Below are 16,785 nucleotides of genomic sequence, written 5' to 3' on the forward strand. Positions count from 1 at the left end.
AGTTTGTTTTATAAAAAACTTGAATACTTGTCAAAAATTATAAACATGCTTCAAAGTCAGCCAAGAAAAATATAAATCTGCTGGCTACCCAACTTGACCTCTGGTTCCAGTCATTTTGAATTTTTGTGTATTTTCTTCTGAGTCATCTCCATAATTATTATATTTTCTTAATATGACACAAAAGCCAGATTTCCCCCTTTGCTTTCTTGCTGGACCAAATGACAAATCATCCCTAAAAGCCTTGCTGGGTCACTTTCTCTAAAACACACCCATTTATCCCCAAAGACAAAGACTTAACATCAGTGGCAAAACCTGTGTAAACAGTTTTATGAGCATCGAGTCTGCAGCTTCTTCATTACTCTCACTGTGTGTTAGCCTGAATTCACCCTGAACCACTTCATCTTTGTGTATTATTTTTATAACGGGGGTCACAATTCCCTGCTGCAATATTAAGATCTCACAGTTCCCTTTTGGCCTTTAACATCTGAAATTAAATTTTAAAATAATGTGTAGGGATGACATGTTTGGCAAGATTTTTGATGGACTACTAGTTACAACGCAAGTCAAACACACTGCTTTGTCAGAGATGAAAGAGACAGTTAAATCATTTGTTAAACTGTTATACACACAGGATGATTCTTCCTTCCTTTCTTGTCTAGTTTTAGCTAACCCGGTATATTTACAATGAAGCTAGAGCCTAAATCTGCATTCTATCTTAAGGCCACTAGAGGGCGACAGCTGTAGTTGCAAAAAGACGTCTGGTCCAGTAGAAGTTTATGGGAAAACAGCTTTCTGTTATTTCTTGTTTAAACATGTTCTTGCTCAGTCCATGGGCTCAGTCTCTTATGTTGGGACATAATGAATAAAAAATGAACTCTGTTTCGTAAATCTTGATCATACCGCGTTTCAAAAAAGAGGATTATCTCATGTGTGAGGCTACATGACAAGCAACCCGTCAATGACAAGTTATCAGCCAACGGGTGTGTCCCTCCTCATCACATCCAGGTTTTTGCAACCAAGTTCGCAATGGTGAAAACGCTCGAAGGTGTCACAGTAGGTATGTGGATCTGGGTCCAATTCTAGTTCCCTTGAATGGTTAAGACTCTTGACCCATAAGACCCATATAAACATTAGTTTGGTAGTAGTCAGTTAAGCTACACTGGAAGTGATTCACAGCATTGTGGTGACCAGAAATTATAGGAAGTAACTGACATTTCACAACTTCAAGATACTACAGGTGAATTAACCACTGGGAACAGAAAGATTTCAACATATTTCAACATTTCTCAACTTCCAGGACAGCAACTGAAGAGACTAATTTAACGTGGGAATGAAGAATAGCACTGACTGATATATGACCTGTTAGTAGATATATGTATATTCATTACATAACTAACCAGCTCTCAGCTTAAAGGTAATGCGTAATATGCAAATCACACCATTTTACCACTTTAGGACTCATATCAATTGGAAGATATTGCATTCAATATCCACATTATAAAGCCCACTTAAAGTTCCCACCTGTATGCTCGGTATGTTTTTAAAAATCATTGCTTTGACAATAACATCTTAAATGCACTACTTACAGGACAGTTCTGCAACAATTCTGTAAATTAATTAAACATTACCAGTGGAAATCTTCCTTTTAGGATTTTTTTCTAATATTTCTTCAACTTCTTAAAAATTCTTTCACTCTTTCCTTTACCAATATATTCTTCAACAGGAGGAAATAAACCCCAGTCCATTATTTCCATGCCCTTCAGCCTTTGTGCTTTATGGCTCTTTCCTGCAGACTACTGGATTTAGTTTTTTTTCTCTGAACAAACTGCACTGCTGTTCTCCTGTTAGAGCACTGGAAATCCCATTTAGAGAATGTTTACTACGGATTTTCTTCTTTCTCAAGTTTAAAAATAAACTAAACTAAAAAGACGAAACACAGCAGAATTCAAATAAATTGTTCTCTACATGTAGAGACTGCTTGCTCTGATGACTTGCCCATACACTCGGTTGGCAGTATTTTCGAAGGCATGTTTTCTTAAGAATTGTGGGAATCAAAAACATAGACGGGGAGCAAAGAGGAATGAAATACTTGCTTTGCAATGAAGATGAGGTTAAACAGCACAAAAGTGAGGGTTAAGCTCTTCTAACGTTTACTCAAGTACGCAGCTCAGCAGTAGAAGGCAGAAAGAGAGAGAATACATATATGAGGTGTGGTAGGACCATGTGAACTCTGACCTTCAGTGAGGGGTCAGTCCCTTCATCCCTGTATCATTGCAATAACAGAGGAGTGGAGATGAGTAGAGAACAAGCGATGAAAGAGCAAGACAGATGAATAAGAAGACAACAAGAAAGGGCAAGCCGGATGAAGACAAGGAGGGAAATGAGAGAAGCAGGAGGAGGAGGAGAGAGATGAACGGACAGAGAGAGAAAAAGAAGAGGTGAAAGCAGATCTGGGACTAATGGAAGAGTGTGTATTCAGATAAATGAGTGATCTGCAGGCCTGAGTGCCAACGTACGCCAGGAGTTTGTTTGACAAATGGATTCAGCGCTTGCCATTTGATACTGCGAAAACAGAGATGGAAGACTCAGAAATGAAGTGTGTGTGTGTGTGTGTGTGTGTGTGTTGGGGAGAGAGAGAGAGAGAGAGAGAGAGAGAGAGTCAGTGAGTGAGAGAGTGAGTGTATATCTGTGTGCATGCTAGGGTAAAGCACCAATTGCTTAAGTAAGCCGTTTTGATTTGCGTAATACTAAACTACAAACATGAGTACATGGGTACGAGAGCCTCCTCTAAGACTTGCACACTAAGTGTAAACAGTCAGAGTTAAAGTCTTAATTCACTTCCTTTCATTTGGTGGTAAACCTAAAAGGACTCAAGCATTCATTCAAGGCTGAGGTCATCTGTGGGTGCCATGTCATTCACAACTCTCAAGTTAGACACACATGCACACACATGCATACGCATTCTTGCCAAATGATTAACTATTTCTCATCACTGTCTTGCCAGTCTAACCCAGTCTAACCTTCATGAGTACACAAAGACATAAGCTTGGCTTAAGTCTTTTAAAAAAGTGTGACCGAATGTAAATTATTTCTGACTCACTTGCTCTCTTCATTTTTTTCCCTCTCTTCCTCCCTTGCATCTTGTACAACCATATGGTAAAAAGCTGTAAAATTCTGCACACTTATTGGGAACACTGCTCAGAGTATTTAGATAAATAATAAATAATTGCAAAATTCTGTTGGATCTTTGGGAGTCTAATTTTGTGAATTGTGAAAAAAAAAAATATACGTTTAAAAACACTCACGAGCTACAACTCACGTACATGAACTCCTTATACTCTAATGCTAAATTTCTGCCATGCGCCACACAGACACACACACTGACTACCTTCATCCTTCTCAAGATCCAAACAAAACCCCATCCACCTTCCCCTCGAGATCTCTGAAAATGTGCATGTGTGCACGTCTGTGTGTGCGTATTGATAAAAGGCTCCAGGTTTGGTGAAGGGCTTCATTGTTGGCAGTGGGTCGACTCCACACACACACTCTGATTGATGCCAGCTGAGAGAATACAAAGACACATTTAGCCTAAACACCCCCCCCCCCCCCCCCCACACACACACACACACACACGCACACACACACAGAACAGAGATATAAAAACATGCAAATGTGAACACACATCCATTTACACACAGATATGTACAGAATATATACACAAATGTTAAAAACAAATAACCAATACAAATCAGCTTCCAGGAAGCCTGGACAGAAAAGGTGCTTAAAAAAATTCTAAACTTGGACATCAACACCATCCCTCTCACAGCTATTTAGTTGTACGTCAGCAGCTGAACTACTGGTGACCTTAAACAACCTGCAGTTGAAGCTGCTGGGGTTACGACCTCCCGAGGTGTCTGCAATAAAGTCTGGAGTCTATTTGAAACATAAAGGGACATTCTGCTGCATCTTATGCACTTAAACCTGGTTTACATCTCAGTGACAAGGCACAAGTTTGTGACAGCGTCATGGCCCTTTAACCTAGACCGTCAAAAAAAAAAAAAGTCAGAGGGAAAGACTGAAAGTCTATGAAAGATGTTATTAAAGAAAAATTCCCTCTATTAGAATTTCTTCCATCCATTCACTTGTTCAGATGCAAACACAGAGTACAAAGCTTCCAATACAAGCCAACATTTTACGTTACTCTGGGGATTGCAAACCACACACAGACACATACACAAACAGTCATGTTTATCTATTCACGCACAAATGCACAAAGATATGCACACACATGTACTGAGAAAAATACCCAGGAAAACACAAACAGAAATTAGCAATACCCCTATCTACCAAATCCATGGAAATGCAGTATTTAGAGCACACACTCTATATCCATATACACACACACACACACACACACACACACACACACACACACACACACACACACACACACACACACACACACACACAACAAAATGTAACTGACTCTTAAATTTAAGCTGAGATGCAACAAGCATTTAAAAAGTTAGACTTAGGAATTAGCTGCCCAGGATTCACATTTGGCTGCCATGCTGTTCATAGGAAAGAAGGGAGGAGAAAAAGTTTCAGAATGAATTCTGTGCTTGACTAATGAAGTTTATTCTCAGTATATAAACCAACCTAGCACCCTTAAAATCATGTATATATGATGAGCAAGATATAGCTAATGTCATGTTCCTTTGAATTAACATAATGTGAAGATGGTTACAGTGATCATTCCAGTGCGCAGTGTTTAGGTCAAAGAAAGCAGCACTTTGAACTTTTTAAAATAGACAGGGCCAACTTATCTCTCAGAATAACCAACATGGCCAATAACTTAAAATAAATATGCCCCATGAAGCAGAAAGAAAACACAGGAAATGCCACTAATGTAATTTCATTTCCTTGTTTTAATACAGTTATATGACTTATACAGTGAAAAATAAAAACTATAAAAACAAAAAAACTGACTCTAAAGTCACCATCATAATATTAACTAAGACAATGCACAACAGCCCTGTCACAGTTCAAAGTGGCGCTTGAGCATGTGCCGGACTTGTTCAGTATTCTCCTGAGCAACAGGTACCACTACTCAGAAAGAAAACTTCACATCAGTGCTGATAAAGGGGCACAAGAAGTCAAAATCATATGCAAAGACACTGCTGTGTTTTTAAGCTTCCTCCACATGTGTCATCTTATGAAGCTGTTGAAGCATCGCTCTCTCTGAGCTCCTGCACCAATATATCACTGAAATGGTGGTAAAAACTGTCACGATTGTACACTTGTGTATTCAAGACAGCCATGGCCACACATCTAATGCCAACATGACAACAAGGCATGAAATCATGGCAAAGACACCAACTGTGATGTCACTTTTAGTGCACGCCTTTGTTTGTTAGGGTGGTAGAGCAAGCATAAACTCAGTGTAAGATGTCAAACAAGCCACTGGAACGTCAAGAATCACAGTATTTATCTTGTAACCCAATTAACATTCCCATCTTCTGACATATGCAATAATGAAATTGCACACCATCATCATTTCTAACTTGTGTAACTGCTAGAGTAACTCAGACATATTTCTTTGCCCCACATTTAATATACGGGGATCGGGTCAGTCACTCACTAGTAACATTAACAGTACTTTTCTTTTCAAAAGCACTATTATACATGCTGTTAAATATTAACAGATATGATGTCAAACATAAACTAGTCAAACTATGTCCTTTAAAAAACTGGTGGAAAAGTGCTACCCAGTCCATGACCTTCCAGCGCTGCAGTTGATAATTTGGTGTAGAATTTGTTCCTGTTTGACTTTCAACAGCTACAGTATAACTCAACGCCAAGTTTGGACAATTTTACAACACAAAGCGCAAAAGCACTTGTGTAGCAGCTCAGATATCAAGTGGTAAAGTCTGTGAAAGGCTCTGCAGCAAATGTCGAGCCAAATGCACACAAAAAAAATGCATTTCTGTCAAACATCGCTGAATGTTAGTAAAAGTCAACATGGCGGCAAGTGGAAAAATAAAATAAAGGTATCTGCTGCCAGAGTTTTATCCTTACATAAAGTGAAACAGACAAGAAATAAAGCTCAGAGTGTTTTTGTGTGTGTGTTCCTGTGTGAGCGTATCCTCCACAGAGTCGACAGATTAGATGTTTCCTGCTCAGTAAGCCGCAGCAAACAGCATGGATGAACTCCAAGCCACAGACACACACATGCACACACATGCACACACAGTCCAATATGAAAACACATATGCATACATACAACTTAAAGATAGGTGCGCCTACAAATACACAATTGACTTTGTGCACACAGTGCTGCACTATCTGTGCAAGTGGAAAATAACAGAAGTCCGTTTGGAAGAAAGCAACGTGGCAGAACACATCGCTCTCAGCCCGGGGTATTATGGGACGATGCATCAAGGAAAAGAGAGACAAGCTGGGTGAGAGTGAAACACAGACAGGGACAGGAGCAAAACAATGTTTTACAGGACAGGAAAGCAAAGAAGTAAAGGAGATGGGTTACAGTATGAGTATAAAGAAAGAAATGAAGAACGAAGTTGAAAAAGTTCACACTAAGGTCAAATGAATGTGTTACAGTTGGTTGTGTGTGCACGTGCATGTGTTTCCGTGTCTTAATTAAAGAGCTAATTAGAATCTCAGTTTAACGACGGCTGGAAATACAGAGCCCATTTCCTCACGCAGGACGACTAATAGACATACTCACAAATGGATACAATTACATAGACAGGCACAAGCTCCTGAAATCATCTTAAATACACACACACACACACACACACACACACACACACACACACACACACACACACACACAGTATCACTTACACAAACACTCACGATCGCACAGACTTCCATTAACATCCGTTCTGCTCACGATCAAATGTGCTTTCACTAACACAAGACCACATTTCCTCAGTACTGAAAGAACAGTAACAGATTCACTGTTTCACTTATGTGTGTCGAGTGGTGAGGCCCAAATATCTAAATATGTGTCTCATTAGAGTTCCTTTGTGCTGTTGTAGAGCCTGATGTTGGCTGCCAAACACCTGCAGACACGCACACAAATACAGTGCAGGGGTGTAGAGAGACCTTCAGGGAGTTAACCTAAACAGTGCAGTGTCAGACACTAGCTTATGATATCATACTACACAAACATAAAGAGGTACCAAATACTTTTGATGTCTTCAGTCCATCACCAAAAAACATATTCTGCTTTTCACTTTGGTCTTTACCTCCTTAAACATCGTAGTCAGCTCAGGAAAATGATAGCGCTCATTGTGACTATTAAACGTACACTTTGAGTTACTTTGGCTTGGTTACTGAGCATCATTTAGCAGTGTTTGTCATGTTTGCAGCGCAGTGTTTGATCCTCTGCAGGTCAAACTGTCTGAGGGAAAAACTCATTATATGAGGACTGCAACCAACCAGTTTGACCACCAAAATGTTGAAGTGAAAAAAAAGAAACCTGGGCAATAATGATTTCTTTAAAAAAGCAGATTGAGCTAAAATGAAAGGGTCAGGCAGTTAGATGTTATGTTAGGAGGTAGACATGCCGAGGACGGTGGAGACAGAGCAATCTGGTGGATGAGTGACAGAGTGATCAGCATCTCTTCTACCAGTGTCTGATAGACAGATAGCCAGACAGACAGACAGTAACCACTATTGTCTGTGGTCAAAACAAGCACACACACACCGTGTTGATAACACTGTCTGTCTACACTCCCACTGATAAGACAAGAGGAGAGAGCAAGAGAGTGTAATAGACAGAAGGGGATGAGAGAGATGAGGGGAGAAAAAACTTGGAGGCCACAAAGAAATTGAATAAAATACAGAGAATAAAAGGTAGGGTGAAAAAAAGATTGTTTACTCAAGTCTGAATGGAGTACCGAATGAGGAAAGATGTAGAGGATAAAGTGATAGGATCTGGCAACCAAACCTGATCCAACCTCTCATGGTTTATCATCTGCTGGGAAAAGACTTGGAGCATATCCACCAGATAAGCATGAACTCCAGGCTTCCACATCCTTTTCTTTTGTTTGTCTTTATATCTACGCTTAACTTTATATCTACTCGGGCAAATTAGCTTTAGTAATCATGCACAAAATGTCTCATAGAAAAAAAATCACAATTAATTTTACTGCATTTTAGTGTGCAGGTCATTGAGCCTATCATCTTAAAACAATAATTTGTTAGTATATATACGGACAACATGCCATTATCGGCTGGAGGAAACCATCCGTCCAACTATCTGTCTTTTAGCACTGATCCAAGTCCTGGTCGCAGGAGCAACAGTCTACATAGACCTGCCTGAACATCCAAAGCCACTACCAGCTCTCCTGAGGGGATACTGAGGAGCTTCCATGAGTTATAGTCTTTCAAGATGAACCCATAGATTGTTTCAGGAAAGCTCTTTTCTGAGAAGAAAAAAAACATCACAGATTCAGATTTTTTTTCTTTTTTTCTCACCACAGCTCAACAAATCAACAGATCAATAAATAACAAACAACCCCAAGAGATGGATACAGTGTCATTATGACTGATGGCACTAAACCACTCCATTTGTCAGTTTCCCACTTCATATTTCACCGAACTGTGAACAGGTGCCCCGAGAAACTATAACTCCGCCATTTGAAGCAACTAGGCAACTAGTCATACCTGGAGGAGGCAGTCCACCCCTTTTTAGATAATAACTGTGGCCTCAGTCTTAGAGGTGCTAATCCTCATTGTAGATGCAGCACTCTCAGCTCCAAACCACTGCAGTGTGACTTGAGGTCAGCATTACCGGTGTTAATCTGGATAACTCCTGGACTGATCAAAAAGTGCAAGAAGTACATTCTTGCAGCCCAACAAGGGCTTCTGAATTGCTTCTGATAGCGGAGTGGCAAGGGACTAAACTGAGGAGTGGTAAATGTATAACTGCCAATAGTGTTTTCACAGACATTACGGACACTGCTGTTACTATGAATACTGGATTTTCTGGACAGACCTCAAGTAAGGCAAGCAAATCATTATTGCAATACTATGCAGGTAGGACATGCCTCTTAAGTGCCACTGAAATATTTTTCAAGGAAATTGTTTTAAAATGTAAAATGATATCCAGTTTTATAGAAAAATAAGTAAACTGCATATGTGAGAAGATGTAAGTAAACAATTATATTTTTTTATATACCTGATAAAAAGATTCATTTTGTCTAAAACAATTAAATCAACTGTTTTGGGAAATTTAGAAAAGAAAATTGGGCAGTTTGAGGAAAAACAGATATAAGGCAAAAATGCCTTATAATGCCTTATAATTATTAACTAATTAGCTAAAGAAATTCAATAACATTCTGAAAATTACTTGATCAGTGACGATGAGCGATGTAGATCTAGAGGCTGATACCCAATCCACTGTTTCACTTTCTTTGATACAATCTAGATGACTGTAAGCAACTAACTAAATACCTCTAATGTAAAAAAAAAAATACAAGACATGTTAATGTTTATGTGGTTTCTTTGGTTAAACAAAAAAGTAAAAGTCTACTTTTTTGACCTCCTGCCCAATCAAGGCTGTCAGAGATGCTTTAACAGGCCGTCGTTCAGCGGTATGACTGCTCTAACCCTGTGCAGTGATTTATGAGGCTGTCCCACTCCGACAAAGAGTCAGCTGAACTCTTGTGTTTTTTCTGGGCTGGTGAGACTGAGAGAGAGGCCTTCTGCTTTTCTTTGACACGTGTGTTCACACGGTCATGAACAAAGAGCTTTATTCTCCACTGATAAGTTGTGGGTGGGAGAGCTGCACTCCCTCCCTCACTCCCCTCATTCCTCTTACTTATGGATGAATATGTCTGTCTTTCTGTAGTCAGAAAATGTCCTAAATATGGGCAGATCAGTTTACAGAAATGAACACAAATCCTTAAGAACAACATAACTTCAAAACATACAAAAGCAGGATACATAGCTGCAAATATGCAAATACAAAAATGTTGCAATCACACATGCAAATTCAGACTTAAGGTGTCTACTGCTTAAATGCATTAAGGCATTTGGCTTTTATACACTGGCAAAAAAATAAATTGTATAATTAAATCCAAACACCCTCTGCTTCTCTGTGAAACACACACACAGATACAGAGGTCAATAGTTGCTACAGTGTGCTGGGTGGTCCTTAGGGGCCAGAGGCCCTGGATAGAGCAGGGGACTAAATTGCAGAGTGTGACCCACCGCAGTGACACCCAACCTAGGATTAACACCCAGGCCTAGCCCCAGATTGCCAGTAGCCCCAGGCTGTGAGACCTGACCTTGACAGGTTCAGAAGTGACCTCCAACACCCACACACATTCGCTTGCTGGTTGACTCAAGGCCCACCCAGTGCTGACATAATGAGCGGGTTTGGTCCGTCCAGCTGGATGGAGGAGGGAGTGGGTTCTGTGTGAAGGCTGCACTGATGATTTTGGCTACGATTAGACGGCTTATCTTGCTTCCAAAAAATGTCTAGATTGTGTCTACACATAAATTTGAGACAGATCTTCGGTCACACCTGCAGCACATTAAGTCACAAATGTGTCGAAAGAGCAGCAATAAATAACTTTAATAATTTTCAAAACTCGAATCATAGAAAATATCAAAATCAGAAAGGATTTGACAATGTGTTATAATAATATAATTGGAATATTAATATAATAATTATTTTTTCAGGTGAAAGTTCACCCCTAAATTAAAAACAACAACAGTATTTTTTTTTACAATGTCTCTTTGTAGAAATTGTAACACATGTACTCAAAAATGACCCACAAACCTTGTCACGAGCTTTTTTAGTAGGAGCTATGCCCAACAGTTATATTACTCTGCAGAAGAAAATATCCCTCATGCGACAGATGTACTGCAAATGCCACAGTTAAACGTGCCCAGAGGCACGTTGGCAACTATCTGGAGAGGTTGCAAGAAAAAAAATATGTATTTCCTGAGTAGTTAGCTCTATGCAACTAGTGGTTGCTGGTGGCTGAAAATTAAAACTGATCACACATTTTTATTTTGCTACACCAAAAATCTCTCCTTTGGTAGCTAGCAGACTGCAACAGTTGCCCGGAGCTTGCATGGAAGACACCTACTTTTCCACGTACACTTGCCAGCTATTGTCTGAGTGGTAGTGAAAACTGTGAAAGTGCTGTGAATGTTTTGGTGAGATACAACTTTTACTCTGTTTTTACTACCCCTTCCATGCCAGTGTGACCGAGTTGTAAGCAATCAGGAAAGGCTCCAGCCGCCCCCGACCCTGGAAAGGATAAGCGGAAGCGAATGGATGGATGCTTTGAACAACATTTTTAGATATCCAAGAGAAGGCAGACATGTGTCAAAAACTCCACAACTGGATAACTGAACCAAAGACAATCCTGGATAAATAATAATACATGCTGCGGTAAACTTAAGAATAAAAGCCTAATAACTATTAGTTAGAAAATAATAAAACTGATCTTTAAATTACAATAGGAGGTGATGCATTGTCTTTGAGTGACACTTAAATGAATGATGTCATGTGTGCTCACCTACACACTAACTACATGTTTTACATGCTACATACCATCAGACATTTTTTTGTGTTTGACTGAAACCCAAAGGTCTTAAGCAACACGAGTTGTGATACTTACCAAACAAAAGTGTTAATGTCAAATGAGAAGGTTTTAAAATATTAAGCATCGATGAGTTTTAAATAACACCTGAGTATACGGTAAATGACTTTTACTAGAAAGTCAACAAAAGGGCAACTACGTGAGAGGCGTTTTATTTATGTTTTCATGCAAACTGTAAATCAAAAGCCATAACACTAAGACCTTACAAAAATACATATGAACATTTTCATGACAAACTGAGTCTCTTTCTAACTAATGAAAAGCATATGTATGATATAAAATGTTCTTAATTGACACACACACCAAAAAAAACATGCCATAAAGGCGTTAAAGTTTGAAAACACATCTTGCTATATTCGTGAAATAATCTCTGAGGAGATTGGTTAGCACTGTTGCCGCACAGCAAGAAGGTCCTGAGTTCAATTCCACCATCAGGCCGGGGTCTTTCTGTGTGGAGTTTGCATGTTCTCCCCGTGTTTGCGTGGGTTCTCTCCGGGTACTCCGGCTTCCTCCCACCGTCCAAAGACATGCAGCTTGTGGGGATAGGTTAATCGGATAATCCAAATTGCCACTAGGTGTGAATGTGCGAGTGAATGAGAGTGCGAATGGTTGTCTGTCCGTGTGTGTTGGCCCTGCGACAGACTGGCGACCTGTCCAGGGTGTACCCTGCCTCTCGCCCTATGACAGCTGGGATAGGCTCCAGCGCCCCCCGCGACCCTGAAAAGGATAAGCGGAAGCGAATGGATGGATGGATGGAATCTCTGAGGATTTATCAAATTTCACAACCTTCTGCCTGCAATAACCTCTTGTTAGATCTAATATATCAAACTTGTAAATGTTTGATCAGTTCACTTATGCACAATATCTACAACACTTTTTTTCCCCACTTGCGTTTCCCAACATTTCCAAATGTGCCTTTAAGAAAACAACTGATATTGTTTCATCCAGACTGCATCAGCAGTACTAACAGTAGAGAGTTGAGAAAAAGCTGGATTCAATCATTAACTAAACAATGGTTCATGTTTTTATATCACAGAAAATGTGTCTGTAATGAAAGCACACTGGAAAAGCTGGAAACATCTGGATGTGACATCACATTGTCTGAATGAGGAGGTCAGCCCAGGTGAAAGAAAGGGAGAAAGTGGAGACGGAGGGCGTAGAACTAACGCACACATGAATATAATACACACACTGACAGCCACACACACCTAATAAAGAGGGCAGGCACAGCTGTTTGGAAGTGTGGTTGAGGTCAGAGTTCAAACAGATATACTGAGACACTCGTGCCATAAAGCAAGGTACTTAAAACAATTCACACTGAAGCACGCACGCACATATATGGTCCCCACACGAAATTCAGACATTTTCCCGAAGAGACCTGCATGCACACATGCAACGCACGCTGTTAGCGAGATTGTATTAATAGCATGTGATGTGACTTAACTCAAGGGCCCATTTCACCAAAACAGCTGCAAATGCAGTGTGTGTGTGTGTGTGTGTGCGTGTGTGTATGTGTGGCTTTAAACCTTTCTCAAAAGCCAAAAAATATATGAACTCTACCAGCCCGACTGAGAGTTCAGTGGTGCAAGAAAACACAGGCCTCACATACATTTTCTCACAGTCTGACTCTCAGCTGCTCAAAAGTAAAATCAAATATTTACTATGCACTACAATAAAATTATTTAATTCAAATGTGTTAAAACAGACCAAAGAGCACAACACTCTGCAGCAAATCGAGACATTAAAGTTGTGTTTGGTGAAATCTATTGAGTCTCACTGACACAGACCATTCTGTTTCCTTTCAAAGCTCTATTAATCATCTTTTACATAACTGAGAAGTTCTTCCAAGACACCATAATAGATAGATGATGATGTCCACTTTCAAGGTGGATGGTTATGCAAGACCTCTACTTAATTTTTAACAAATCCACTGGATTATGAAATGTGAGAAAATAGTTAAAAGTCACCAAAAAAGGGGCGCACCAAGATAATCTAATCTTTTTGTTCCTCTGGTTTCCTTTACATTTTCCTCTCATAATACAAATCTTAAGCAATCCTAATCAATTAACAAAACTGTAGGTGATTTCATTTCTGTCAGTCCAATAATTTTAAGTTTAAATTAGACTGGGACCAATAGAGAAACTATACTGAAGTCGTAAAACTGAAATATTTGAAGTCCATAAATAAGGAGTACTATTCCAGTTTGTTGTTCAAAAATCAGCATTCTCAGTGTTACACGAGTGTAGGGGACACAAAGCATGCGCGACACTTGCATCTTTGAAGGCCAGAGCACTGCTATGACTGCTATTCAGATGATATATATAAAATTTTTGGAAGGACTGTGTTTGCTTCAGCAAGACAATGCCAAACCACATTTGCACATAATTCAACTGCATGGCTCCAAAGTAAAAAAGACTGGATGTTAAACTGGGCTCCTTGCAGAGCAGCCCTGTCATCCAATAAAAGCACGTGTAATATGAAAGGAAAAATACAGCAAAAGAGGAATATAATTAAGAACAACACATAAAGAAATCTGAAACATTTGACTTTTTTGTTTCCTAATTTTTCATTTGTTGTTTTTCTGTTTTGCTTGTTTAAACTTTTAGTTTTGAATTTTAAGTGAAAAGTAAGCCCTGTTTCCCAGCAGCCATCTACTGTACACCTACTGTACTACTGTTTTTATCCAGACCTCAAAACAACCATCTACAGCTCCATTAAGCACCAGTTTTCCAAATGTCATCAATTTAGGTTGAGTCACAACATAACAGCTGAAAAACCCAAAGCTGCCATCATGAGTTGAATTCCCCCTGCCCTTTAACTGCCCTTAAACTATATTGTGAAAATGTATAAAGTGTTGTAAATATAAATTTGTTAACAAATATTTTAAGCTATAAGTTTCAAGCTTTTCTTCAAATGGATACTGCTTTCTGAAGTCAAAGCTTTTAATGTCCAACTATAATTGTCTAAGCTGCAATTACAAAATGAACATGAAGAAACCACATGACAACTTACTACTGGACTTCAATAATTTGTAGTTTAGATTTATTTTAACACACTTAGAGGAACACAGAAACACACAGGATGAAGATAACTCCTGTCCTGTCTGATCATAAAAATATCTTCAAGTTATTTTCAGACTTTTCTCTTCATATGTGCTGTATGTTGCCAATGTGTATGTGGTCTGTGGTGTGGTGTGTGAGCATGTGTGTGTGTGTGTGGAGGGGGACAGTGTTTAGTCTGAAGCCATATTTAGTCTCTCTGGTCCTAAGAGGAGCCCTATAATCACACAAAACCTTTCTCTCTACTCATTACACACACACATACAATACAGGCACACACATGCATACACACACAGTGGCCTGTCATTAACAGTTCACACTAACCTCCCAGGCTGCACATGTGCGCACGCATACGGCGCACAAACACGCGTCAGGTTGTTTGCATGAATGCGGACGTACTTACACACGAGTATTGATGCGCAACCACATTTGTAAACATGAACATGTGCATCAAGTTTGAAAGCCCATGTGCACGTGATCTCACACACACAAAAACACACATGCAGAACCAGATGTGTGTCCAGCTGTGTGTCCAGCAGGCGTTCTGCTGCATGATCGTATTCAGTCTGGATGATCTGTCATCGATATTTTAACTTGACTTTAAATTCAATATGACACACAGACGGGATATTTTGCTGATCAAGAATGAAAAGCTAAACAGTCAGCTAAACAGCTGACTGATACATTCCCAATCCCAGCGTCACACTGCATATAAGTCACACATGTTCAGAGAAGGTCTCGACAAAGAGCAATAATTTTAATACGACAAAAAAGCTGATCTGAGATGAGTATGCTTGTGCTTCAATAGTGAAAAATCCTGGCCTTGTTGTTGAGACATTAAAGATGCTACTCCTTTGGTGGGTTGCTAGTCAACAGTTGGTACATATCGTTGACAGGTCTCTGCGCCTGCTGTCCAACTGCCACTTTAACAAAGCTGTTTATTAAATTTCTTAGATGTAGTAAAATAAGGGAAGTAAAACTTTCATTATAAAAAAATGTAAAGCATTATAAATAATAATGTTAATTAAAATATTTTACTACAGTTGTTTCACAATGAGAAGGGAGTGGCAATTCTCATACTTTACATGAGCCATGTTGTAATTAACTTCAGCAAAAATTATGTCAAATGACAAGAGATATATGATTTAGTTCAAATGAATTAAAGCAGCGGAGCTATGTTCCCACTTAAGAAAAAAAACTTCTGTGATGACTGATATTATATAGAGGAAAATAGATGTAATGTGGAAATTATATATAATGCAACATAATATCAAGAAATGTATACACTTATTTGTACAACATGCATGTTGTTAACTTAACACACCCTGAACCACAGTGAGTGCAGCAGGCATTTTGCCTTCAGATATTTAACATTCTTTCCAAAACACATAATTCAATTCCAAACTATTTACATAATCCCGAATCTTGTGGTTGACATGTCATACTTGTGCTGGAAGCAGAATACAAAAGGATGTCCTTTTGGGGCTGTTTGAGTTTCTTGTTATGGCAGTGAAGTATAAACTGACCCCAAAAACCCCTTTTGATGAGTGTCAGTTACCAGACTAAAAAATATTATGTCAAATTAAATGTAATTTTCTCAAGCTTGTTATAATACCACAGGAACATACCAAATATGTAGCACTTCTCTGTTTAAACACGTAGATGCATTCATTATCATTGCTGTATGTATGATTTGAATGGACAGTTTGCGTTTGTCTGAGTGGCTTATGGGATTTGTGGGACAAATATTTGCAATAATTTCAAGTTTGCGTCATTTTCCCCGGACTCTCTATGACTAGACCACTGGGAATGATCTAAGTGATTACACTTGCTAGTTACTCATTCAATAGCTCGGAGACCGTGACTGTAAAAAAGTTTAAAAAAAATTAAAAAGACAATCCACAGAAAATTGGTTTAGAATCAGCCAGTCAACTGCAGATGTGTTTTTTAGGTTTTTGAATCTGCAGCTTTGAAGGTCCAGTAAAGCTTATTTTTTTGCCAATTGAAAACTGAAAATGCCTAGCTTGGAGGGCTTATGAGCACTTGGCCAGCACAGTATTTGGAAATGCCAAATTTCT

At 39.1% G+C, this 16,785-nt stretch overlaps 1 protein-coding gene across 3 annotated transcripts in view; it reads right to left on the reverse strand.

The window, feature by feature from the left end:
* Nucleotides 1–16,785, reverse strand: part of bbs9 (Bardet-Biedl syndrome 9) — a 174,807-nt gene that overhangs the window by 83,252 nt on the left and 74,770 nt on the right. The window lies entirely within an intron of this gene.

This window comes from Copadichromis virginalis, linkage group LG11 (assembly GCF_057382275.1).
Source record: "Copadichromis virginalis isolate Kocher_CV1m ecotype Utaka linkage group LG11, C_Virginalis_male_GT1.1, whole genome shotgun sequence".
Lineage (NCBI taxonomy): Eukaryota > Metazoa > Chordata > Actinopteri > Cichliformes > Cichlidae > Copadichromis > Copadichromis virginalis.